The following is a 26258-nucleotide window of genomic DNA, read 5'->3' as shown; positions in this document are numbered from 1 at the left end:
CTCCAAATAATCGTGTTGCAATTTGAAGACCATACGTGGATCTGCATTTTTTTTGAACATGTTCCACATAACAAGCATGACAAAGTCAGCACTGGATAGCAGGACCCCGTCCCCAAGCAGCTTTTCTCACGCTGCAGTTGTATTCAACAAAAGCATGTGAGTGCTGGAGAAGGACATTCAGTTTGGCACAACCGCGCCTGCAAATAATCAGAACAAATAAAGGAAGAAGCAAACAAACATAGAAGGTCTGTACTTCAAAAAGAGATAAGTCCTGTGTCTCAAGGAGGTGTTAGCACTTTCTAAGAAACTTAATTGGTTAAGCTTACATCACTAACTGTCCAAACGAGTGTGATCTCATTGCGTGAAGTAATTATTTGGGCTGCTTCGGTGTGTCCATATTTGCGAGGCAAAGCACCGCTGTCGTTTATTAAAAGACTCTTTCTAAGGCGATGCTTGATATAAATCATACTAAACGCATACACGGCTAAAACAACGGCTGTGATTCTACAGAACGATCTCTTTCTGCCATGCGAGTAAATCTTTTCCCGGACCGTTCTTTATGGAACAATTTTTGTCTAGAACGCAGTACGGGATATTACATACATGGTTGTTGTTAACCTCAAGTCGTTTCTTATTGAAATATTGGCTGGGAAACGTGCTGTAGTACAATCCCCAGCGCTGCACTGCAGTGACGGTCTAGTTTCGGAATGCAAAACATAACGTAATTAAGAATCGAACGACAGGACACCTGTGAAACACTGTTAGGATACATCAGTATACTGGCACCTTACAAAATTGTGTGATGACAAACAACGACCAATGCTTGCAGCGCAATAAATACTCACAATCTCCGTTGCCTCCCATTGTTTTCTATGGGCACACACAGCACTTTAGGGCCCACCAACATGGCGACCCGAAGGCACGCCTCTCCCCCACGAGCCCCTCTCCCATGCGCGATCCAGCCTTTATACATAGAGATCAGTGGTGTTAGTAACCGCGTTGTACACATTTTCTTCTTCTCGCACACTTGCTGGTGCACCAAGAGCGTCACTCAGAGCAACAAACGAAGTACCTGTCTAGAGATGTACGTCCGTCAAGGCCAGCGCTCGATCTCTGACGATCTCTCGATCTGTCTCGACCAGGATCTCGAGCGTTGACTCGATTAAAATAGCTCTAGCGCTGGTGGCCACTGTTCCTAGTGGTGGAAGAAGAAGAAAATAGCTCTAATATGTGAAAGATCGCGCTTCCTTCCTCCCCTCTGCTATGGCTTCCTTCTACTATCATGTCACCGTGGGTCTCATGAGCCTTTAGAGATTACTCCGCACGAAACCCTGGCCAATCGCCCTGTGTGGCTGGTGGCCACTGTTCCTAGTGGTGGAAGAAGAAGAAGAAGATCGCGCTTTGACTCTGGTGTTACTGCCTTGTGTACTGTACTGCAGTAGACATGGTGTGGCACAGCCATATGCGTCAAAAAGATGGGCGTATTAACACTCAACTTTGTATGATAACTTAGTGTTTACATTGTAATGAATGGGTGTGGTCGGTCATGTTACTTTGCAAATTTTAATATTGAAATCTAGTGTTCATGTTACCAATTCAGAATATTGCTGCATAGGGCTTTTTAGACTTTCATTCCTATCCGAATGTGTGTAGCTGTGTGCGTGAAGTTTCAGTCCTACAGAACATGTCACGCAATATAAAAGAGATGCATACAATAATAGATTTTTGGTTACCTGAAGACGTTGTCCTGACTGTAGCAGACGAATGCTCCACTGAACGAGACAGGGGGCATAGGTATCCCTGTCTGGTCAGGCAATGGATGTCTTGACTGCGCTTGAAGACATCACTCGAGCCAAATATAGACGGGTCCTGTGGGTATCTTGGCATCGTTCTCCTCGTGCTGGTGACGAACCCCTGTCCTCCCCTGGCAGCCGGATAGCTTGACTCGAGACGGACCTAGGTTTGTTTTACGCGCCTTGGGTGTCATGCCCCTCTACTCGATTACTGTATGCATCGCGAAGGAACATTTCCAAAGCCCTCTCACTGCAGGCAGGATGAAAGACTAAAACATTTCCTACTACACTGTCCAACATTTGGTCGCCTCCGTCAATGCTGCTGTGTCATAACATTGCCCAAGATAAGAGTTTCTTTTCACTAACTTCATTGGGTCATTTTGGGCGGTTCACGAGGGAAGGTGGCAGATGGAGTCGGTCTATGGCATCTTGCATCGCATCATTTGTTCATTGCTCTCACCGCTTCTAGGTAACATAGTTCGCGTAACGTCTGCACTTTCTCACAAAGACTGCACTACATCTCTGCACCTCTTTTTAACCGCTTTCTGTACTGATCATCCTCATCGACCATAGGCTCGTAGTCGAGTTTAGCTAATCTTCCTTGGTGGATGACGCCCAGAGGCAGATGAAGAAGTTGCTGCACCACCGTGCGTGCACCCATCGTTCCATCATTCCTCCTTTCGCTTTCAAGATGCACAGGCAGCCCAAAGCAGGTCGTGTCCGAAGTAAGTGGTCTCTCTGTGTTCTCTTCTAGCCACATTATCTGATTGGCCGACTTCTCCTTAGCTGCTATCCGCTATTGCATTTCAAACCTTGTAGAGCGCAAGGTTAAACGACCAGAAGCTGTGCGGTGCTCTCAACATGCGTATTTCAAACATTTTCCAATATACGTATATGCTTCCCCTCCTGCACAGCTGTGTGTGGAGCGTCACAAACGAGACTGAGGCAGACAACCGTGCCCCCTTCACTTCGAAAGGATTTTTGCAACTTGAGTCTAATTTTGAGATTCTGCTTGAATATCTCTCAGTTGCATAGAACAAAGGTTAAATCACTGTAATGATGAGACCTCATAGGAAGCATCGCGTTTGCACGATGACAGCTTTTTAAAGCGCCGGTAAGCCTACTCCGCGGGACAGACACTGTCGACGTCATCAGAAATCAAGTATTATTTCCGTGGTACACCGTAACTCTGATTTTGCTGCTGCAGCCATCGTCTCGCACTGAACAAGAGAGAAGTGAAAATGTCATTACCTACCTGCTTTGTGGCGGACTACGTGGACGCTGCCAAGTTACCCCATCCTCTCCCACGCCCTCCAACTACCGTAGACAAAACGTTCGACGACGTCATGAAGCTGCTTCGCGCAGGCAAGGACAAGGAAGTATGTCCTATTACTTTTACCTTCTGTATTCACGTGTCTGTTTGTTGAAAGTTCTCAAACGTCGCTATGCCAGTACTAGACAGCTGTTTCGGCATTATTGGGTCATCGTCACCAGAGCGGAGGCAGGCAACGTTTGAGTGGATGGCGTCAGAAGGCCACGTAGCACGTGATTCGTCCCGTCAGGGTGTGCGACTCACCAGTGAATGCCCTGTGCAAAGCTCCTTAGATATAGCTCCTTACATATTTATTGTTATAGTTTCTTAGTACTGTGCAATGCTTGCTGTCAGTTGAATAGATGCTCTACGGACTATCAGCAGCCTTCAGGTTTCCTGCATCTCATATATTTTGTATTACGCGATCCCATGCACGTAAATATATCACATTGAATGTACGAAAACATGCAGCAAAGCACATGTTAAATCTCTCTTTGCACGACAGTTCGTTCGTCGAAGTTTTAGTATTATGGCTGTGCGAACAGTTGTTTTAAAAAATGCAAGGCACACACATACAGGGCGTCTCAGAAATCGTGTCATTGAATTATAATTTTAGAGAACTATGCCACCTAGAATCACGTTGTCAACGGCATTTGTTCTCTAGGTGTTCGGCGCCTGTCAGACGAATCGGAGAACTTTAATGAAACAAGAAAATACGTCCGTACAGTCTGAAGACCAGCGAGCGAATGACGAATATCCCGTGGTTCGTGCTAGTGGCCCGTGCTCTTTGTCGTCCTCATCCTCCTAGCTAGCACGGCCGCGGTCGAGGAAATTGCGTCCTCGCAATTACCGAAATTCTCGTCGGTCATGTAATCCAGTAACCGTCTAGGCGGTTGGCGCGTTCGTTTGGGGTTGTGATGGCAAACGTCTTGCAGTAGAGTTGTACAGGGTGTGACACTTGTTAAGCTTGGTGGTTCCGGTGAAGGCTGATTGTGGTCATGCTCTTGAAACAGCTCAGTGAGGTCAAAGTCATGTTCCAAAAGAGGGTTCACTATAGTGTTTCATCTGCATAGCCGTCGCTGTCTTCCTTTCGGTAATCCCATTCAGTAGCGGTCTTTCTATGTCGTAAGCGTTATGGGCATTGTGCTTCATGGTATAAGGTACGTGAAAAGGGGTCCTAATTTCCCATCTCGAATTCCGCCATTGTGCCATTAAACCCATAATCGCTCATCGCTGATTCCTTTGGAAAAGAGCACTTGATTTCCCGTTTGAAATGATGGTCGCTGTTATGCCGAAAGCATCACAGTCGATGTTCAGTTCGTTATCGATATATCGCCGGGGGCAGCAATTGAAAAGTAACTAAAATGGAGATGTTTCTAATGCCGCATGGTCGGCGATGTTCACCTGGAAAGTGGAACATTTCAGGTACGCACCACAGCGGTCAAGGTCTCCGCTAAAGTTTTTGCGAAGCACGGGTAAAAGTCTACCGGTGACCCGTTCGACAACTCAATTTGTCTCCGAAGCGTAAGGCTCTGCAGACTATCGTGCGATATGGCGGTCGGCGAAATACTTTGTTGCTTGCGACATCATCTTCCAGCAGTACACTCTTAGCTTCGTACCCTTATAGTAAAGCAAAAAATTGGCCAAGAAATTATATCTATTTAGAAGCGTTAAGTGCTCCGTTTCATTTCGTTTGCAGAAAAGCTACGGTGTATCCCTTAGGATATCACGGTTACCTTGATGTTTTGGGTACAGTCCCTTTTACAAAGCGTAACTCTTATGTAGAGGCTTGTTTGTAGCCTTATGGAATTATCACCGTTACGTTTCTGTTAAGGTTACTTTTGCCTTGAATCCTGTACCCTCTGCTTAGAGGCTCTATCGTAGCCTTAAGGAAGTATATTCCTGTTACCTTTTTGTTAAGGCTACAGTGCCTGACAAAAGTTTACGGGACGCGAGGTCGGCTTACCTTTTCTTCAGCGTGACACTGCCGCCGCAGACACGTTAGGACAAGTGGAAAGCAGAACCAGTAACGGATTGTTGTCCTGCTTTCCAGTCGTCCTGTCGTGTTGACAGCCACAGTATCACGCTGAAGAAAAAGTACGCCGACCCCGTATCCTGTAATCATTCTACCTCAAGGTCTGGGACCAGGTCGCTATTCAATGCCAGTCACAAAGACTGATCTGTGAGACTGGTTCCTACTAAGAGCTTTAGTTTGTCACAAAAGGACTAACTATAGGAGCCAGCCACGTCCGTCTCAGACTTCAGCGTTTGTGACTGGCTTTAAACAGCTACCTATATAACGTGGTGATAACGTTGATGTCAGCGTACACAGACCACGAGAAGTGACAAGAGGTAGTGTTTTGTTACATATATTTACAACCCTTCTTCAGTACAAAATCCAGTTGCACATATTCGTTAAGTATTTTCACTGTGTTTTACATAAATTACAGGTGCACCACAAATAAATTATTTGCGGATGTATAGGTGCACTATGGTGCCCGTGTTTTCAGTTCAGCTTGTCGGTAAATTCACTTTTAACGCATGAATTCCATCAATAAAATCAACAGTCAGAAACATTCAGGACGTGAGGGAAGACAACCAACGTCGCTTAATTTAATCGCGAAGTCTGCCTGGTCTTGGGATCTACTCAAGTGACGGCAATATCGTTACGCTGCAAGATCTCTACAATAGAATCTGCTAAAATTTCTAGAGAGACAGTGAAATTCACTGAAAATCACCTGAAGCAATTTTCAAGCTCATATATTATATGCAATTATATATTTCCAAGGTACGGTATTAAAACATAGTGCCTAGTGCCATAGTGCATAGCAGTGCCTGTTCTTCCTTCTGCGACTAACGGCATAAGGGACATGTTCGTTGGGCGGCCGTATTCGTTGCGCACATGTCTTCATGCGTCAATGGAATTGTTTACATAAAAACTACATCTTCCTATCCGTTTTTCGCGGATTATTGAACAAAGGTACAGCCTCAACTAAGTCGACACCGATTTCAGAAGGTGCCGAGTGCATTCCGGGTCCATGCTCGCAGTAACAGCACAATATACGTTTATGATTTCCAGTTCCGTCTGTCTCAGACATCTATTTTGGACAGTCGCATCCATCTCCTGTGCACCTTCCACGGCGAACACCGCAAGCGTTCGTATTTGAGAGCGGCATGATGTCTGAAAAAGCATACAAATACGAATAAATACAAACGCGTACAAATGGAAACAAATACGAAATACTACAGTGCAGGTGTACCATTACGGAAATGATCGGGTGGTGGCGGGGCATAGTGGTTGAAGAGATCCTGTACTAAATTCTCAGAACCGCATGACGCTGCAGCCAGACTCGGAGGATACGCTCACAGCTGAAGTGTCCTAAGGGGGGAAAATAGCAGGAGCTCTTTGGCTGCACGTATAGCATATGGTTGTAAGTCAAAACGTCGCCATGCCAGTACTCGACAGCTGTTTCGGCCTTCTTGGGACTCGTCAGCAGTACGCAGGCAGGCAACGTTTGAGCGGAATAGCATATGTCATAAATCAAACATCGCCATGCCAGTACTGGGCAGCTGTTTCGGCCTTCTTGGGCCTCATCAGCAGTACGCAGACAGGCAACGTTTGAGCGGATGGCGTCAGAAGGTCTCATGGCACGTGATGCCTCCCGTCAGGGTGTCCTAAGACACCTCTGAAAGCCCAGTGCAAAGCCACTCAAGTGTACAAGGGAAAAGAAAATGAGCAAGAGCTCTTTGGCTGCACGTGTAGCATATGTTTGTAAGTCAAACGTCGCCATGCCAGTACTGCACAGCTGTTTCGGCCTTCTTGGGCCATCATCAGCAGTACTGGGCTTTCAGAGGTGTCTTAGGACACCCTGACGGGAGGCATCCTGTGCCACGTGACCTTCTGACGCCATCTGCTCAAACGCTGCCTGCGTGCGTACTGCTGAAAAGGCCCAAGAAGGTCAGGGAAGTCGTTGCAAGTGGTTTCGTTTGCCCTGGGGACAGCGCTCGTCTCGTCAACGCCCCTGGGGTGCCTGCGATCAAGGCTACGGTGAGCATGTCGTGGTCTGGCCTCCCTAAGGCCTATGCCTTTAATTTGTCTGCTCCGGTAGACACCCCTATAGATGTCATTGTGCGCAAAGTGCGAGAAGTAACCGGGCGAAAGGCGGTGCACTCGATGCAACACCGAGGACGGGATAAGTTCCAAGTTGTAGTACGCAATGGGGCTGCGCGAATGAAGTTAAGCGAAATAGAGAGTTTTGAAGTCGATGGCAGGGTTGTCCAAGTTGAACCAGTCGGGCCCAGTGTGATTTTCATCACTATAACGTTGTTGCCCGCCTACGTGGGAGACGAATACCTGGTACTGGCGTTGGTGCCTTTTGGGAAGGTGCTGGACATCTCTCATCTGTGTTACAAGGACGACCCATACCTTTGGACTGGAAACATCCTTGTAAAGTTCGAGGCAAAGAAAAAATGCCGCCCAACTTTTTAAGCGTGTTGGGGCATAGTGTGATGCTCAATTATAGGGGCATGAAAAAAGTGTGCGGACGATGCAAGGAAGAAGGTCACTTTCGTTACGCATGCAAAACTCCCAGGTGCACACGTTGTGCGGTCTTCGGACACGAGACCCAAGGTTGCACCTTGCCGTGTCGACGGTGCAATTGAAATCACGCTACAGTGGATTGCAATGGCAGAAAGCTCTATTCTGATGCGCTGCAGAAACAAGGGGCGGTGCCGGAAGATCGCATTGATGGTGACGCCCACGTCAGTGTCCACATGGCTGAAGAACTTTCCAACAAAGGCGACGATGTCGCTGGTGAAAACATGAAAGGAGACGCGAGCCACGTAACGCAGCAACGCAAGGGCCAGTCGAAGGAGGAGTTGGAGGGATTGGAAGAGTCAGCAGAAGCGTCTGACGCACCTACCCTGCCGCCTCTTGTAATTGATGAGGAAGCACAGAAGACGTCCTCCAGTGAAGATGAAATGGATAAAGAAAACGAAGACCTGCAGGACCTAACCCGGTGTGCTGATGGGAAACGTGCACGACCCACCACAAAGCAGCGATGGCCCCTGCGAAACAAGCACAGACAGTCACACAAGGCCCATTCCAGGAAAAAAAGCAAGAATAGTGAAGTCCCAATATGTTTTACAAGGTGCAAACACCACCGAGGAATTTTACTAATTCTTCGGTGTGCGAGTTTGGGACACCTGTGTCAAGGTAAAGTGTTTCTTTTGCCTAGTATTCGGTTTTCCAAAGACTCAAAATGGACTCTTGTAAGAACAAAGAACTTTTTAGTAGACGCCATATCCTTCTTTGTTGGCAAGTTATGGTGTTTACTTTCCTTTCCTTGAATGCTCACGGGTTTCGTAATCTAGACAAGCAAGTTGAGGTGATAAGCTTTGCGCGCGCGTTATCGGTTGATATCTTATGATTAGCAAAGATTAGCTTTAACTTGCAGAAACAAAACAAAAACACAAATCTATCGGGTGAGTCTATCGCGACTGCCCTTATCTTGGGCTGCATTTTCTGTTTAAAAGAAATCTTCTTCCAGGACGCAAGAGGCGATAGTGTGCTCTTTCATCCACTCGTATTGGGAGCGAAGGAAAGACGCTTCTCTAGAGATCCGCAATGAATAAAATAAAGACAAAATAGCGTTCCTTCACGAATTTTTTGCGGACGATCTATCGAACGGATTTTTGTTCTGAAAACGGCTTTGGTATCTGGTGACCGAAGAGATCAGATGTTCTCATTGGAGCAACTTCGTAGCTTTTATAATTTAAAAGTTCAGGAGTCTGTTAAGGAGTTAGGAGTCTGTTAATGCCCCCCTAGGGAGTGCCCTTCCGCATATGCTATATATTGCAATTGATTTCATCTCGTATATATATATATATATATAAAGAGGGGGAAAAGCCATTAAAAATAAATAAATGATGCTAGACGTGTTTGAAATTCAAACTTACAGATTAAAATGGCTTCTATGGCTGCACGCAGAGAAACAGATACTCATTGAACGATGCGACAGCACCAGATTACACGTGTTTCGCCGTGTTTGCGGCTCGTCGGACCTGGGTAGCTGCGCATCGTTCGGGATTGGCAAACCAGGGGTCACTCGGCGAGCGATATACACCTGGGAGGGTGACTGAGCACTCCTCAATGCCACAGTGCGAGCCAGTGAATTATAAAGAGGGGGAAAAGCCATTAAAAAATAAATAAATGATGCTAGACGTGTTTGAAATTCAAACTTACAGATTAAAATGGCGTCTATGGCTGCACGCAGAGAAACAGATACTCATTGAACGATGCGACAGCACCAGAGGACACGTGTTTCGCCGTGTTTGCGGCTCGTCGGACCTGGGTAGCTGCGCATCGTTCGGGATTGGCAAACCAGGGGTCACTCGGCGAGCGATATACACCTGGGAGGGTGACTGAGCACTCCTCAATGCCACAGTGCGAGCCAGTGAATTATAAAGAGGGGGAAAAGCCATTAAAAATAAATAAATGATGCTAGACGTGTTTGAAATTCAAACTTACAGATTAAAATGGCTTCTATGGCTGCACGTAGAGAAAGATACTCATTGAACGATGCGACAGCACCACAGGACAAGTGTTTCGCCGTGTTTGCGGCTCGTCGGACCTGAGTAGCTGCGCATCGTTCGGGATTGGCAAACCAGGGGTCACTCGGCGAGCGATATACACCTGGGAGGGTGACTGAGCACTCCTCAATGCCACAGTGCGAGCCAGTGAATTATAAAGAGGGGGAAAGCCATTAAAAAATAAATAAATGATGCTAGACGTGTTTGAAATTCAAACTTACAGATTAAAATGGCTTCTATGGCTGCACGTACAGAAACAGATACTCATTGAACGATGCGACAGCACCAGGGGACACGTGTTTCGCCGTGTTTGCGGCTCGTCGGACCTGGGTAGCTGCGCATCGTTCGGGATTGGCAAACCAGGGGTCACTCGGCGAGCGATATACACCTGGGAGGGTGACTGAGCACTCCTCAATGCCACAGTGCGAGCCAGTGAATTATAAAGAGGGGGGAAAAGCCATTAAAAAACAAATAAATGATGCTAGACGTGTTTGAAATTCAAACTTACAGATTAAAATGGCTTCTATGGCTGCACGTAGAGAAACAGATACTCATTGAACGATGCGACAGCACCAGAGGACACGTGTTTCGCCGTGTTTGCGGCTCGTCGGACCTGGGTAGCTGCGCATCGTTCGGGATTGGCAAACCAGGGGTCACTCGGCGAGCGATATACACCTGGGAGGGTGACTGAGCACTCCTCAATGCCACAGTGCGAGCCAGTGAATTATAAAGAGGGGGAAAAGCCATTAAAAAATAAATAAATGATGCTAGACGTGTTTGAAATTCAAACTTACAGATTAAAATGGCTTCTATGGCTGCACGTAGAGAAACAGATACTCATTGAACGATGCGACAGCACCAGAGGACGCGTGTTTCGCCGTGTTTGCGGCTCGTCGGACCTGGGTAGCTGCGCATCGTTCGGGATTGGCAAACCAGGGGTCACTCGGCGAGCGATATACACCTGGGAGGGTGACTGAGCACTCCTCAATGCCACAGTGCGAGCCAGTGAATTATAAAGAGGGGGGAAAAGCCATTAAAAAACAAATAAATGATGCTAGACGTGTTTGAAATTCAAACTTACAGATTAAAATGGCTTCTATGGCTGCACGTAGAGAAACAAATACTCATTGAACGATGCGACAGCACCAGAGGACACGTGTTTCGCCGTGTTTGCGGCTCGTCGGACCTGGGTAGCTGCGCATCGTTCGGGATTGGCAAACCAGGGGTCACTCGGCGAGCGATATACACCTGGGAGGGTGACTGAGCACTCCTCAATGCCACAGTGCGAGCCAGTGAATTATAAAGACGGGGGAAAAGCCATTAAAAAACAAATAAATGATGCTAGACGTGTTTGAAATTCAAACTTACAGATTAAAATGGCTTCTATGGCTGCACGTAGAGAAACAGATACTCATTGAACGATGCGACAGCACCAGAGGACACGTGTTTCGCCGTGTTTGCGGCTCGTCGGACCTGGGTAGCTGCGCATCGTTCGGGATTGGCAAACCAGGGGTCACTCGGCGAGCGATATACACCTGGGAGGGTGACTGAGCACTCCTCAATGCCACAGTGCGAGCCAGTGAATTATAAAGAGGGGGGAAAAGCCATTAAAAAACAAATAAATGATGCTAGACGTGTTTGAAATTCAAACTTACAGATTAAAATGGCTTCTATGGCTGCACGTAGAGAAAGATACTCATTGAACGATGCGACAGCACCAGAGGACACGTGTTTCGCCGTGTTTGCTGCTCGTCGGACCTGGGTAGCTGCGCATCGTTCGGGATTGGCAAACCAGGGGTCACTCGGCGAGCGATATACACCTGGGAGGGTGACTGAGCACTCCTCAATGCCACAGTGCGAGCCAGTGAATTATAAAGAGGGGGGAAAAGCCATTAAAAAACAAATAAATGATGCTAGACGTGTTTGAAATTCAAACTTACAGATTAAAATGGCTTCTATGGCTGCACGTAGAGAAAGATACTCATTGAACGATGCGACAGCACCAGAGGACACGTGTTTCGCCGTGTTTGCGGCTCGTCGCACCTGGGTAGCTGCGCATCGTTCGGGATTGGCAAACCAGGGGTCACTCGGCGAGCGATATACACCTGGGAGGGTGACTGAGCACTCCTCAATGCCACAGTGCGAGCCAGTGAATTATAAAGAGGGGGAAGAGCCATTAAAGAAATAAATAAATGATGCTAGACGTGTTTGAAATTCAAACTTACAGATTAAAATGGCTTCTATGGCTGCACGTAGAGAAACAGATACTCATTGAACGATGCGACAGCACCAGAGGACACGTGTTTCGCCGTGTTTGCGGCTCGTCGGATCTGGGTAGCTGCGCATCGTTCGGGATTGGCAAACCAGGGGTCACTCGGCGAGCGATATACACCTGGGAGGGTGACTGAGCACTCCTCAATGCCACAGTGCGAGCCAGTGAATTATAAAGAGGGGGGAAAAGCCATTAAAAAACAAATAAATGATGCTAGACGTGTTTGAAATTCAAACTTACAGATTAAAATGGCTTCTATGGCTGCACGTAGAGAAACAGATACTCATTGAACGATGCGACAGCACCAGAGGACACGTGTTTCGCCGTGTTTGCGGCTCGTCGGACCTGGGTAGCTGCGCATCGTTCGGGATTGGCAAACCAGGGGTCACTCGGCGAGCGATATACACCTGGGAGGGTGACTGAGCACTCCTCAATGCCACAGTGCGAGCCAGTGAATTATAAAGAGGGGGGAAAAGCCATTAAAAAACAAATAAATGATGCTAGACGTGTTTGAAATTCAAACTTACAGATTAAAATGGCTTCTATGGCTGCACGTAGAGAAAGATACTCATTGAACGATGCGACAGCACCAGAGGACACGTGTTTCGCCGTGTTTGCGGCTCGTCGGACCTGGGTAGCTGCGCATCGTTCGGGATTGGCAAACCAGGGGTCACTCGGCGAGCGATATACACCTGGGAGGGTGACTGAGCACTCCTCAATGCCACAGTGCGAGCCAGTGAATTATAAAGAGGGGGGAAAAGCCATTAAAAACAAATAAACGATGCTAGACGTGTTTGAAATTCAAACTTACAGATTAAAATGGCTTCTATGGCTGCATGCAGAGAAACAGATACTCATTGAACGATGCGACAGCGCCAGAGGACACGTGTTTCGCCGTGTTTGCGGCTCGTCGGACCTGGGTAGCTGCGCATCGTTCGGGATTGGCAAACCAGGGGTCACTCGGCGAGCGATATACACCTGGGAGGGTGACTGAGCACTCCTCAATGCCACAGTGCGAGCCAGTGAATTATAAAGAGGGGGGAAAAGCCATTAAAAAACAAATAAATGATGCTAGACGTGTTTGAAATTCAAACTTACAGATTAAAATGGCTTCTATGGCTGCACGTAGAGAAAGATACTCATTGAACGATGCGACAGCACCAGAGGACACGTGTTTCGCCGTGTTTGCGGCTCGTCGGACCTGGGTAGCTGCGCATCGTTCGGGATTGGCAAACCAGGGGTCACTCGGCGAGCGATATACACCTGGGAGGGTGACTGAGCACTCCTCAATGCCACAGTGCGAGCCAGTGAATTATAAAGAGGGGGGAAAAGCCATTAAAAAACAAATAAACGATGCTAGACGTGTTTGAAATTCAAACTTACAGATTAAAATGGCTTCTATGGCTGCATGCAGAGAAACAGATACTCATTGAACGATGCGACAGCGCCAGAGGACACGTGTTTCGCCGTGTTTGCGGCTCGTCGGACCTGGGTAGCTGCGCATCGTTCGGGATTGGCAAACCAGGGGTCACTCGGCGAGCGATATACACCTGGGAGGGTGACTGAGCACTCCTCAATGCCACAGTGCGAGCCAGTGAATTATAAAGAGGGGGGAAAAGCCATTAAAAAACAAATAAATGATGCTAGACGTGTTTGAAATTCAAACTTACAGATTAAAATGGCTTCTATGGCTGCACGTAGAGAAAGATACTCATTGAACGATGCGACAGCACCAGAGGACACGTGTTTCGCCGTGTTTGCGGCTCGTCGGACCTGGGTAGCTGCGCATCGTTCGGGATTGGCAAACCAGGGGTCACTCGGCGAGCGATATACACCTGGGAGGGTGACTGAGCACTCCTCAATGCCACAGTGCGAGCCAGTGAATTATAAAGAGGGGGGAAAAGCCATTAAAAACAAATAAATGATGCTAGACGTGTTTGAAATTCAAACTTACAGATTAAAATGGCTTCTATGGCTGCACGTAGAGAAAGATACTCATTGAACGATGCGACAGCACCAGAGGACACGTGTTTCGCCGTGTTTGCGGCTCGTCGGACCTGGGTAGCTGCGCATCGTTCGGGATTGGCAAACCAGGGGTCACTCGGCGAGCGATATACACCTGGGAGGGTGACTGAGCACTCCTCAATGCCACAGTGCGAGCCAGTGAATTATAAAGAGGGGGGAAAAGCCATTAAAAAACAAATAAATGATGCTAGACGTGTTTGAAATTCAAACTTACAGATTAAAATGGCTTCTATGGCTGCACGTAGAGAAAGATACTCATTGAACGATGCGACAGCACCAGAGGACACGTGTTTCGCCGTGTTTGCGGCTCGTCGGACCTGGGTAGCTGCGCATCGTTCGGGATTGGCAAACCAGGGGTCACTCGGCGAGCGATATACACCTGGGAGGGTGACTGAGCACTCCTCAATGCCACAGTGCGAGCCAGTGAATTATAAAGAGGGGGGAAAAGCCATTAAAAAACAAATAAATGATGCTAGACGTGTTTGAAATTCAAACTTACAGATTAAAATGGTTTCTATGGCTGCACGTAGAGAAACAGATACTCATTGAACGATGCGACAGCACCAGAGGACACGTGTTTCGCCGTGTTTGCGGCTCGTCGGACCTGGGTAGCTGCGCATCGTTCGGGATTGGCAAACCAGGGGTCACTCGGCGAGCGATATACACCTGGGAGGGTGACTGAGCACTCCTCAATGCCACAGTGCGAGCCAGTGAATTATAAAGAAGGGGGGAAAGCCATTAAAAAACAAATAAATGATGCTAGACGTGTTTGAAATTCAAACTTACAGATTAAAATGGCTTCTATGGCTGCACGTAGAGAAACAGATACTCATTGAACGATGAGACAGCACTAGAGGACACGTGTTTCGCCGTGTTTGCGGCTCGTCGGACCTGGGTAGCTGCGCCAGGCGCCCACAGCTCCCCATAGAGCCCATAGTTTGAGATAATTCAGGCAACACTGGACATACGACCAATGAAAATGCGTCGTGATGCCTAGCAGCCAACCAATCAGCAACCTCGCAGTTTGGCTCGCCTTTCGGCCGGCCCTGGCTGCCATTGACTTCTACTGGTTTTCATACCTGGCGCCCGTTATTCCAAAATCATTAAGACATTTTTGATAGGCGAAATACGTATTTATTGATGCAACGTATAAACTCAAATGTTTGACTCATATATTCACCGTGCGTACAGGACGTTTCGTTCCTTGAATAGACAGCAACCAAACCAAGTTCGAACTTGCAAAGCACACATACAGTCTACTTCTGGAGGCGAGCGAAGACCACGAGTGAGTGCGTTTCACAGATGAGCATCTTCTTCTCATTCTGGCGATGCACCGTAGGTCACACAGTCACGGGAAATACTTTTGTCGTTACGAACACTCTCTTCTTAGTCACTCTATTTGAAAATGCGACAGCGCTCGAAAGTGTTCCTCAGGCGTCAGCTCACCAAGCATTCCAGTTCCGACCCGGCAAGAATATCCGTATGTTGACACTTTATCGGAGATCAGTACATGGCCAGCGTCACTATAGCTCACGAACAAACCCGCGCATACACTTCCTATTTGGTCGTTGTGGTCAACCGACATCGGCGAGCCGCGGAGACGCAGCGACCTTGCTTGGAGCTGCCCGCATGGCCGACTGGCGAGACTGCCCGCGAAAAGTGAGCTGTCAGATATTTCGAAACTTTATCAACCAATCCCGGAGCGCGCATCCTCCTTTGGCCAATGGGCATCCGTCATGATGCCTGACGATGTAATACCACGTGACTGTGACGTGATTTTATTTTTCTACTGCCGCAAATGCGGGGAGCTGTGGAGGCCTGGCTGCGCATCGTTCGGGATTGGCAAACCAGGGGTCACTCGGCGAGCGATATACACCTGGGAGGGTGACTGAGCACTCCTCAATGCCACAGTGCGAGCCAGTGAATTATAAAGAGGGGGGAAAAGCCATTAAAAAACAAATAAATGATGCTAGACGTGTTTGAAATTCAAACTTACAGATTAAAATGGCTTCTATGGCTGCACGTAGAGAAACAGATACTCATTGAACGATGCGACAGCACCAGAGGACACGTGTTTCGCCGTGTTTGCGGCTCGTCGGACCTGGGTAGCTGCGCATCGTTCGGGATTGGCAAACCAGGGGTCACTCGGCGAGCGATATACACCTGGGAGGGTGACTGAGAACTCCTCAATGCCACAGTGCGAGCCAGTGAATTATAAAGAGGGGGGGAAAGCCATTAAAAAACAAATAAATGATGCTAGACGTGTTTGAAATTCAAACTTACAGATTAAAATGGCTTCTATGGCTGCACGTAGAGAAACAGATACTCATTGAACGATGCGACAGCACCAGAGGACACGTGTTTCGCCGTGTTTGCGGCTCGTCGGACCTGGGTAGCTGCGCATCGTTCGGGATTGGCAAACCAGAGGTCACTCGGCGAGCGATATACACCTGGGAGGGTGACTGAGCACTCCTCAATGCCACAGTGCGAGCCAGTGAATTATAAAGAGGGGGGAAAAGCCATTAAAAAACAAATAAATGATGCTAGACGTGTTTGAAATTCAAACTTACAGATTAAAATGGCTTCTATGGCTGCATGCAGAGAAACAGATACTCATTGAACGATGCGACAGCACCAGAGGACACGTGTTTCGCCGTGTTTGCGGCTCGTCGGACCTGGGTAGCTGCGCATCGTTCGGGATTGGCAAACCAGGGGTCACTCGGCGAGCGATATACACCTGGGAGGGTGACTGAGCACTCCTCAATGCCACAGTGCGAGCCAGTGAATTATAAAGAGGGGGGAAAAGCCATTAAAAAACAAATAAATGATGCTAGACGTGTTTGAAATTCAAACTTACAGATTAAAATGGCTTCTATGGCTGCACGTAGAGAAACAGATACTCATTGAACGATGCGACAGCACCAGAGGACACGTGTTTCGCCGTGTTTGCGGCTCGTCGGACCTGGGTAGCTGCGCATCGTTCGGGATTGGCAAACCAGGGGTCACTCGGCGAGCGATATACACCTGGGAGGGTGACTGAGCACTCCTCAATGCCACAGTGCGAGCCAGTGAATTATAAAGAGGGGGGAAAAGCCATTAAAAAACAAATAAATGATGCTAGACGTGTTTGAAATTCAAACTTACAGATTAAAATGGCTTCTATGGCTGCACGCAGAGAAACAGATACTCATCGAACGATGCGACAGCACCAGAGGACACGTGTTTCGCCGTGTTTGCGGCTCGTCGGACCTGGGTAGCTGCGCATCGTTCGGGATTGGCAAACCAGGGGTCACTCGGCGAGCGATATACACCTGGGAGTGTGACTGAGCACTCCTCAATGCCACAGTGCGAGCCAGTGAATTATAAAGAGGGGGGAAAAGCCATTAAAAATAAATAAACGATGCTAGACGTGTTTGAAATTCAAACTTACAGATTAAAATGGCTTCTATGGCTGCACGTAGAGAAAGATACTCATTGAACGATGCGACAGCACCAGAGGACACGTGTTTCGCCGTGTTTGCGGCTCGTCGGACCTGGGTAGCTGCGCATCGTTCGGGATTGGCAAACCAGGGGTCACTCGGCGAGCGATATACACCTGGGAGGGTGACTGAGCACTCCTCAATGCCACAGTGCGAGCCAGTGAATTATAAAGAGGGGGGAAAAGCCATTAAAAAACAAATAAATGATGCTAGACGTGTTTGAAATTCAAACTTACAGATTAAAATGGCTTCTATTGCTGCACGTAGAGAAAGATACTCATTGAACGATGCGACAGCACCAGAGGACACGTGTTTCGCCGTGTTTGCGGCTCGTCGGACCTGGGTAGCTGCGCATCGTTCGGGATTGGCAAACCAGGGGTCACTCGGCGAGCGATATACACCTGGGAGGGTGACTGAGCACTCCTCAATGCCACAGTGCGAGCCAGTGAATTATAAAGAGGGGGAAAAAGCCATTAAAAAACAAATAAATGATGCTAGACGTGTTTGAAATTCAAACTTACAGATTAAAATGGCTTCTATGGCTGCACGTAGAGAAAGATACTCATTGAACGATGCGACAGCACCAGAGGACACGTGTTTCGCCGTGTTTGCGGGTCGTCGGACCTGGGTAGCTGCGCATCGTTCGGGATTGGCAAACCAGGGGTCACTCGGCGAGCGATATACACCTGGGAGGGTGACTGAGCACTCCTCAATGCCACAGTGCGAGCCAGTGAATTATAAAGAGGGGGGAAAAGCCATTAAAAAACAAATAAATGATGCTAGACGTGTTTGAAATTCAAACTTACAGATTAAAATGGCTTCTATGGCTGCACGTAGAGAAAGATACTCATTGAACGATGCGACAGCACCAGAGGACACGTGTTTCGCCGTGTTTGCGGCTCGTCGCACCTGGGTAGCTGCGCATCGTTCGGGATTGGCAAACCAGGGGTCACTCGGCGAGCGATATACACCTGGGAGGGTGACTGAGCACTCCTCAATGCCACAGTGCGAGCCAGTGAATTATAAAGAGGGGGGAAAAGCCATTAAAAAACAAATAAATGATGCTAGACGTGTTTGAAATTCAAACTTACAGATTAAAATGGCTTCTATGGCTGCACGTAGAGAAAGATACTCATTGAACGATGCGACAGCACCAGAGGACACGTGTTTCGCCGTGTTTGCGGCTCGTCGGACCTGGGTAGCTGCGCATCGTTCGGGATTGGCAAACCAGGGGTCACTCGGCGAGCGATATACACCTGGGAGGGTGACTGAGCACTCCTCAATGCCACAGTGCGAGCCAGTGAATTATAAAGAGGGGGGAAAAGCCATTAAAAAACAAATAAATGATGCTAGACGTGTTTGAAATTCAAACTTACAGATTAAAATGGTTTCTATGGCTGCACGTAGAGAAACAGATACTCATTGAACGATGCGACAGCACCAGAGGACACGTGTTTCGCCGTGTTTGCGGCTCGTCGGACCTGGGTAGCTGCGCATGGTTCGGGATTGGCAAACCAGGGGTCACTCGGCGAGCGATATACACCTGGGAGGGTGACTGAGCACTCCTCAATGCCACAGTGCGAGCCAGTGAATTATAAAGAGGGGGGGAAAGCCATTAAAAAACAAATAAATGATGCTAGACGTGTTTGAAATTCAAACTTACAGATTAAAATGGCTTCTATGGCTGCACGTAGAGAAACAGATACTCATTGAACGATGAGACAGCACCAGAGGACACGTGTTTCGCCGTGTTTGCGGCTCGTCGGACCTGGGTAGCTGCGCCAGGCGCCCACAGCTCCCCATAGAGCCCATAGTTTGAGATAATTCAGGCAACACTGGACATACGACCAATGAAAATGCGTCGTGATGCCTAGCAGCCAACCAATCAGCAACCTCGCAGTTTGGCTCGCCTTTCGGCCGGCCCTGGCTGCCATTGACTTCTACTGGTTTTCATACCTGGCGCCCGTTATTCCAAAATAATTAAGACATTTTTGATAGGCGAAATACGTATTTATTGATGCAACGTATAAACTCAAATGTTTGACTCATATATTCACCGTGCGTACAGGACGTTTCGTTCCTTGAATAGACAGCAACCAAACCAAGTTCGAACTTGCAAAGCACACATACAGTCTACTTCTGGAGGCGAGCGAAGACCACGAGTGAGTGCGTTTCACAGATGAGCATCATCTTCTCATTCTGGCGATGCACCGTAGGTCACACAGTCACGGGAAATACTTTTGTCGTTACGAACACTCTCTTCTTAGTCACTCTATTTGAAAATGCGACAGCGCTCGAAAGTGTTCCTCAGGCGTCAGCTCACCAAGCATTCCAGTTCCGACCCGGCAAGAATATCCGTATGTTGACACTTTATCGGAGATCAGTACATGGCCAGCGTCACTATAGCTCACGAACAAACCCGCGCATACACTTCCTATTTGGTCGTTGTGGTCAACCGACATCGGCGAGCCGCGGAGACGCAGCGACCTTGCTTGGAGCTGCCCGCATGGCCGACTGGCGAGACTGCCCGCGAAAAGTGAGCTGTCAGATATTTCGAAACTTTATCAACCAATCCCGGAGCGCGCATCCTCCTTTGGCCAATGGGCATCCGTCATGATGCCTGACGATGTAATACCACGTGACTGTGACGTGATTTTATTTTTCTACTGCCGCAAATGCGGGGAGCTGTGGAGGCCTGGCTGCGCATCGTTCGGGATTGGCAAACCAGGGGTCACTCGGCGAGCGATATACACCTGGGAGGGTGACTGAGCACTCCTCAATGCCACAGTGCGAGCCAGTGAATTATAAAGAGGGGGGAAAAGCCATTAAAAAACAAATAAATGATGCTAGACGTGTTTGAAATTCAAACTTACAGATTAAAATGGCTTCTATGGCTGCACGTAGAGAAACAGATACTCATTGAACGATGCGACAGCACCAGAGGACACGTGTTTCGCCGTGTTTGCGGCTCGTCGGACCTGGGTAGCTGCGCATCGTTCGGGATTGGCAAACCAGGGGTCACTCGGCGAGCGATATACACCTGGGAGGGTGACTGAGAACTCCTCAATGCCACAGTGCGAGCCAGTGAATTATAAAGAGGGGGGAAAGCCATTAAAAAACAAATAAATGATGCTAGACGTGTTTGAAATTCAAACTTACAGATTAAAATGGCTTCTATGGCTGCACGTAGAGAAACAGATACTCATTGAACGATGCGACAGCACCAGAGGACACGTGTTTCGCCGTGTTTGCGGCTCGTCGGACCTGGGTAGCTGCGCATCGTTCGGGATTGGCAAACCAGAGGTCACTCGGCGAGCGATATACACCTGGGAGGGTGACTGAGCACTCCTCAATGCCACAGTGCGAGCCAGTGAATTATAAAGAGGGGGGAAAAGCCATTAAAAAACAAATAAATGATGCTAGACGTGTTTGAAATTCAAACTTACAGATTAAAATGGCTTCTATGGCTGCACGTTGAGAAACAGATACTCATTGAACGATGCGACAGCACCAGAGGACACGTGTTTCGCCGTGTTTGCGGCTCGTCGGACCTGGGTAGCTGCGCATCGTTCGGGATTGGCAAACCAGGGGTCACTTGGCGAGCGATATACACCTGGGAGGGTGACTGAGCACTCCTCAATGCCACAGTGCGAGCCAGTGAATTATAAAGAGGGGGGGAAAGCCATTAAAAAACAAATAAATGATGCTAGACGTGTTTGAAATTCAAACTTACAGATTAAAATGGCTTCTATGGCTGCACGTAGAGAAACAGATACTCATTGAACGATGCGACAGCACCAGAGGACACGTGTTTCGCCGTGTTTGCGGCTCGTCGGACCTGGGTAGCTGCGCATCGTTCGGGATTGGCAAACCAGGGGTCACTCGGCGAGCGATATACACCTGGGAGGGTGACTGAGCACTCCTCAATGCCACAGTGCGAGCCAGTGAATTATAAAGAGGGGGGAAAAGCCATTAAAAAACAAATAAATGATGCTAGACGTGTTTGAAATTCAAACTTACAGATTAAAATGGCTTCTATGGCTGCACGTAGAGAAACAGATACTCATTGAACGATGCGACAGCACCAGAGGACACGTGTTTCGCCGTGTTTGCGGCTCGTCGGACCTGGGTAGCTGCGCATCGTTCGGGATTGGCAAACCAGGGGTCACTCGGCGAGCGATATACACCTGGGAGGGTGACTGAGCACTCCTCAATGCCACAGTGCGAGCCAGTGAATTATAAAGTGTATATAATATATATATACATATATGTATACGTGTCGTGGTTCTACACTGTGGAACCAACGACATGCCACTTTTGGACCCCCAGGAGGCATTCTCCCACTACCAGCGACTCCTCAACAAGATCCGGGCCGCGTATTTCCAAATCCCTACCCAGTACAGCGGATAGCGCTTTATCGAGAGATGGCGGGTAGCGCCTCATCAGTCTGGCAGCCAACGTTGCCATAGCAACGGCGACGCCTTTCGCGCTTCACTGCCAGTGGCGATGAACACTCCGTATAGTACGCCGTGGTGGCGACTGGGAGGGCTGCGCTTTTCGTGGTTTCATTTTACATATGAGGACTGAATGCTCACCACAAGTTAGCAATTCATTCGCCAATAATGCGCCGTAATGATATGGGGAAGTGTGCATCGTGTACTTCAACAAGTGCTGAACTTTGAAAATAAACGTGTTCATTACTGAAATGTTCTGTTGTCAATACTTGTGTTACGACTTACGAACATTACGTTGACATGAACGTTATATGACGCGGGTGAGCACTAGGCGCTGTAACCATATTAATGAAATGTGTAGTTTCAAGAAAGTAAACGTTTGGAAAGATGTTGCTACAACGACACGTAAAGCTGCCGCATAACAATATGACGTACAGTTGGGCAGCAGTCACAGTACTTTGTAGGCTATTTAAAATGGAAATAACAGCTACAGCGGCCTAAAAATCATGTGACTAATATTTATTGCACAGGAGCAAAATGTAAATTATGACACCAACTTGGTGGTGGTTAAGGGTAAAGTTTCGCGCGGCCGCAGAAACTTGGCACGCATCTTTAATGTGGATAACATTTCTCGTGACAGCAACTATAGAGTACTTTAACACATTTGGACAAATTCCATCAGGCTAAGCTGATCACAACATGTCAGGTGTCTTCACTGCTTTCGTTGAAGCAAGAGACGAACTGTCATGTACACCTGACTGTGATGTAATTCGAGCAAACCTCCATGGTACAGAGCAGGCTCACGAGTGGATAGAACAGTACGGAAAGACGACCAATACCTCATGGCTTTGGTTTAAAGAAAAAAAGGAGTCTGAATGTCAGAGGCAAGTTTTCTTTTCTTTGTTCCTGTAATAATACTCCAACATCATAGCACATATATGATGCATTAAGGGTTTCCCTGGGTTTTCCGAAGACTCTCCAGACGAATGTCGGCACAGTTCCCCCAGAAGTCGGCCCAGGACGCATACTAATCCCCCCGTCCCCCACTCCTTCCTGCTGTCCTCTCTTTGTCTGTCCAATCTGTACTCCGCTCATAGCCACAGTTGCATCGCGGCGCTAACATATATATATATATATATATATATATAAAATATATATATATATATATATATATTATTGTATGATGCATTTATTTTATATTCAGAATGGTATACCACAAGATATGGAAGTGCCAGTTTTCAAGCCTCAACAAGAAACCTGGATCAAAGCGGAGCACATGCTGCAATGCAAAAGTTGACATCAAGATCAAGAAAGTAAACGAAGACACCCAACGCAACGATCTTTTCCTACGGGGAGAGACACCACTGCCTGCTGTCATCAAAATTACAACGCACAACCATGCAAACAACTGCGCTGGTGGAATGAGACCCCTAAGATGTCTCCCAGAAACAAAGGACACCTTCATGTCCTATTTCGAAGACAGCATGAAACCGTGCGAAGCCATATGTTTTCATGAAACAACACTTCTTTCACAAGATAATGGTATTGAAATGACCGCAAACAACCTCCTCAACCCTACACAAAGAACTGTTTATTACTGGTTTGACCAGTGGCAAACAGTTAATTTTGGGAAGGACCTTAACCCGGTCGAAAAGATAAGGCAAAAGATGCCTGCGTACTTGGAGCAAGGTAATGACTGCGTAAAATATGTAACAAATGTCTCAAACAAGAACGATTCGTTTGTTTCACAAAATTGCAAAACCGATTGAGAGCTTTAATACGTAATGCAGGTGTGATACAAAACACACAAAAGGAATGAAGGGTATTTGCCTTTGCATGAATCCCTTGTACCGCTTGTACCACCTTCTCAGGTTATATTACAACATGCTGGTGAGAGATTTCAGCATCTTGAAACTGTTGTCAGGGTTTCCAGAACACTATCAAATGAGAAACAGTATATTTGCTACGTTTACTGACAGCGCGATACGGTGTGATGCTGCATGTCAACAAGGCAGCAAAGCACCAGGTTTTTTTTAGATATGTTATCAAATCAACAGAGAGCAAATTATTTCATTTTCAGGTACCTCCATAGAGATCGGACAAGACAGTGACCTTTGGGCAATACTCATTGTAACACCGATTATGAAACGAACACAGACGCTAAGTGAAGCCCAAGAAGTGATATTTATTGATTCTACATCATCTTGCGACTCATCACATAGCACACTCACCATCCTTCTTGCAGCGACAAAAGCAGGGGCAATTCCAATTGCTGTGTTGATTCACAACTCAGTCAGCTGATGGCTACAGGCTCGCCTTTCAGCTCCTCAAAGACGTGTTCCCACTATGCTTCGGAGGAAAAGATGTAAGAATATGTGCTTAGCGAACATCTTACAAAAGAGAACACTACTACACGTATTATCTGTAAAGGATGTCACTGTGAGACAAAAATCATACAAAAAGTTGCCTTTTGTATGACTGCTGTTTCACTGAGGTAATGCAGTCAACTGATTTTGAGATTAGACTTGTACTCCACTCTTTGTTGCATGCACAAATCAACCAAAGTGAGATACATACCTGCTATGATAGGCAAGAAAAAAAGAAAAATCTAAATGCACAATCATATCCCATGCTGGTCTCATGATGGTCTTTGACGAATATCACAAGGTTGTTCTGATCAAGACAGAAATTACAGACGGCTGCTATGAGATGGGGTAAAACATCATTTTATCCCAATTTGGTGGCTTGAATATTTAGTATAAGAGAGATGAGGATACAGAGTCACTTGCCAATTTCAATTCCAAATAATTTGTTGCAAATGTAACTGAAATATTCTGCACAGTGACTGAGCATCATAAGAAAGTGTGTACCTATCTAGCTTCAAACTGCATTACAATATGAATATGATATAATAGTAACTCAGTAATGGTATGCTCCTTCTATATATGTTATAAAGCGATGAATATAGGTAAATAACCGAAGATTACTTGCCATTCATAGCGTTGAGCAAACAACAGGCACTTTGCATGCAGCAAAGCCAACCAACCTTATGTAATGGACAATCAACTTTGACTGGGTTTAAGTATTGGCACCTACTCATACTGTGACTGTTTTATATTTTATGTAACATACCTTGCAGCTGCCAAATGCCTTCATGACTGATAATTCTGCCGCTGAGAAAGCGGCTCTCAGAACTGTTTGGCCAAGTGGGGTGCAGCTATTATGTCACTTCCATGTGGCACAAGCAGAATGGCGCTGGCTGACTGCTAGCAGAAACATGGTCCCACACGACCAGAGACAAAGCTTCATGGCAACATTTCGGAAGGTTTGTCGTCCTTGAATCTTCAGCGTAGTATGTTGCAGCAGATCGCTTGCACTACTCTTCTATCTACGTTGTTGCTGTCAGTATGAAAAATTGGCATAGATGCAGGCTAGCTGGTGAATGTGCTCCATAATGTAAAACCCTGGGCACACAGAGGGACAACATGAACACACGACTCAAACCAGCAAAAGTTTACTATCCACAAGACAACCGTACAGATATAGCCACACAGCATGGGGGGGGGGGGGGAAGAAGGAAGAGCAAGGTAGGAAGAAAGTCACAAATTCGGAACAATTGTGTGACTAAGATCAAGCAATACAGCAAAGGTTTGTGAGCCGGACAGACTTGTGCCCGTTACTCGAAGGAAGTAATTGATTACCGTTACCCATTACTCGACTCTAAATGTAATTGAGTAACGAGTAAAAAAGTAACGCGTTACTCCAATCGTTACTCTGCATTCACGCAAATTATAACCGTCTTTGGGTGCCTCAGAGAAAAAAAAGGAAAAGAACTAACAAAGAAAGGTTCAACAGCGGAACAGCTGAGATAACAACAAAAACAAAAACGCCTCGGATAAGGAGATCTGTACGTCTACTGTGTATCGCAAGGGAAGACGTTGACCCGATTGTGGAAGACCATTGCGTGGAACTTCCCCATGACTCTATAAACCTCCAAATCTTCAGGTACCATCACACTGGTGCAGGAAGAGATTAGAGAGAGAGAGACCCTGAAATTCCAGAACGTCATTGCAATGACCTCCGCTTGCTATAGTAGAACACAGCCCAACAAAGGCTGCGGCACCAGGGGCTTGACTTGGGGCAGAACATCTAAAAGATAAGCTAATATCTGCCGGAAAAGTAATCAACTACTGAGTAATCGACTGCTCAGAAAAGTAATCGATTACTCGAAAAATTACTTTGACAGTAAAGTAGCTGATTACTCGAAAAATTACTCAGAAAAGTAGCTGATTACAAGTAACGCAATTACTAGTAATGCGTTACGCACAAGTC

General features: G+C 47.1%; 1 long non-coding RNA gene across 3 annotated transcripts; it reads left to right on the top strand.

The window, feature by feature from the left end:
* Window positions 1–2428: 2428 nt before the first annotated feature.
* On the top strand, window positions 2429–25273 carry LOC135373198 (uncharacterized). 3 transcript variants are annotated; one of them, XR_010416340.1, is made up of 4 exons: window positions 2429–2518; window positions 3001–3172; window positions 24007–24291; window positions 25066–25273. It is a non-coding gene; the product is annotated as an uncharacterized LOC135373198 (long non-coding RNA). The 3 variants fall into 3 exon arrangements; XR_010416341.1 differs by lacking the exons at window positions 24007–24291; window positions 25066–25273 and adding an exon at window positions 23131–23723; XR_010416339.1 differs by lacking the exons at window positions 24007–24291; window positions 25066–25273 and adding an exon at window positions 6185–6324.
* Window positions 25274–26258: the final 985 nt, after the last annotated feature.

This window comes from Ornithodoros turicata, unplaced genomic scaffold (assembly GCF_037126465.1).
Source record: "Ornithodoros turicata isolate Travis unplaced genomic scaffold, ASM3712646v1 Chromosome22, whole genome shotgun sequence".
In the NCBI taxonomy this organism is placed as follows: Eukaryota; Metazoa; Arthropoda; class Arachnida; order Ixodida; family Argasidae; genus Ornithodoros; species Ornithodoros turicata.
This window is presented reverse-complemented; position numbering and strand designations above follow the sequence as displayed.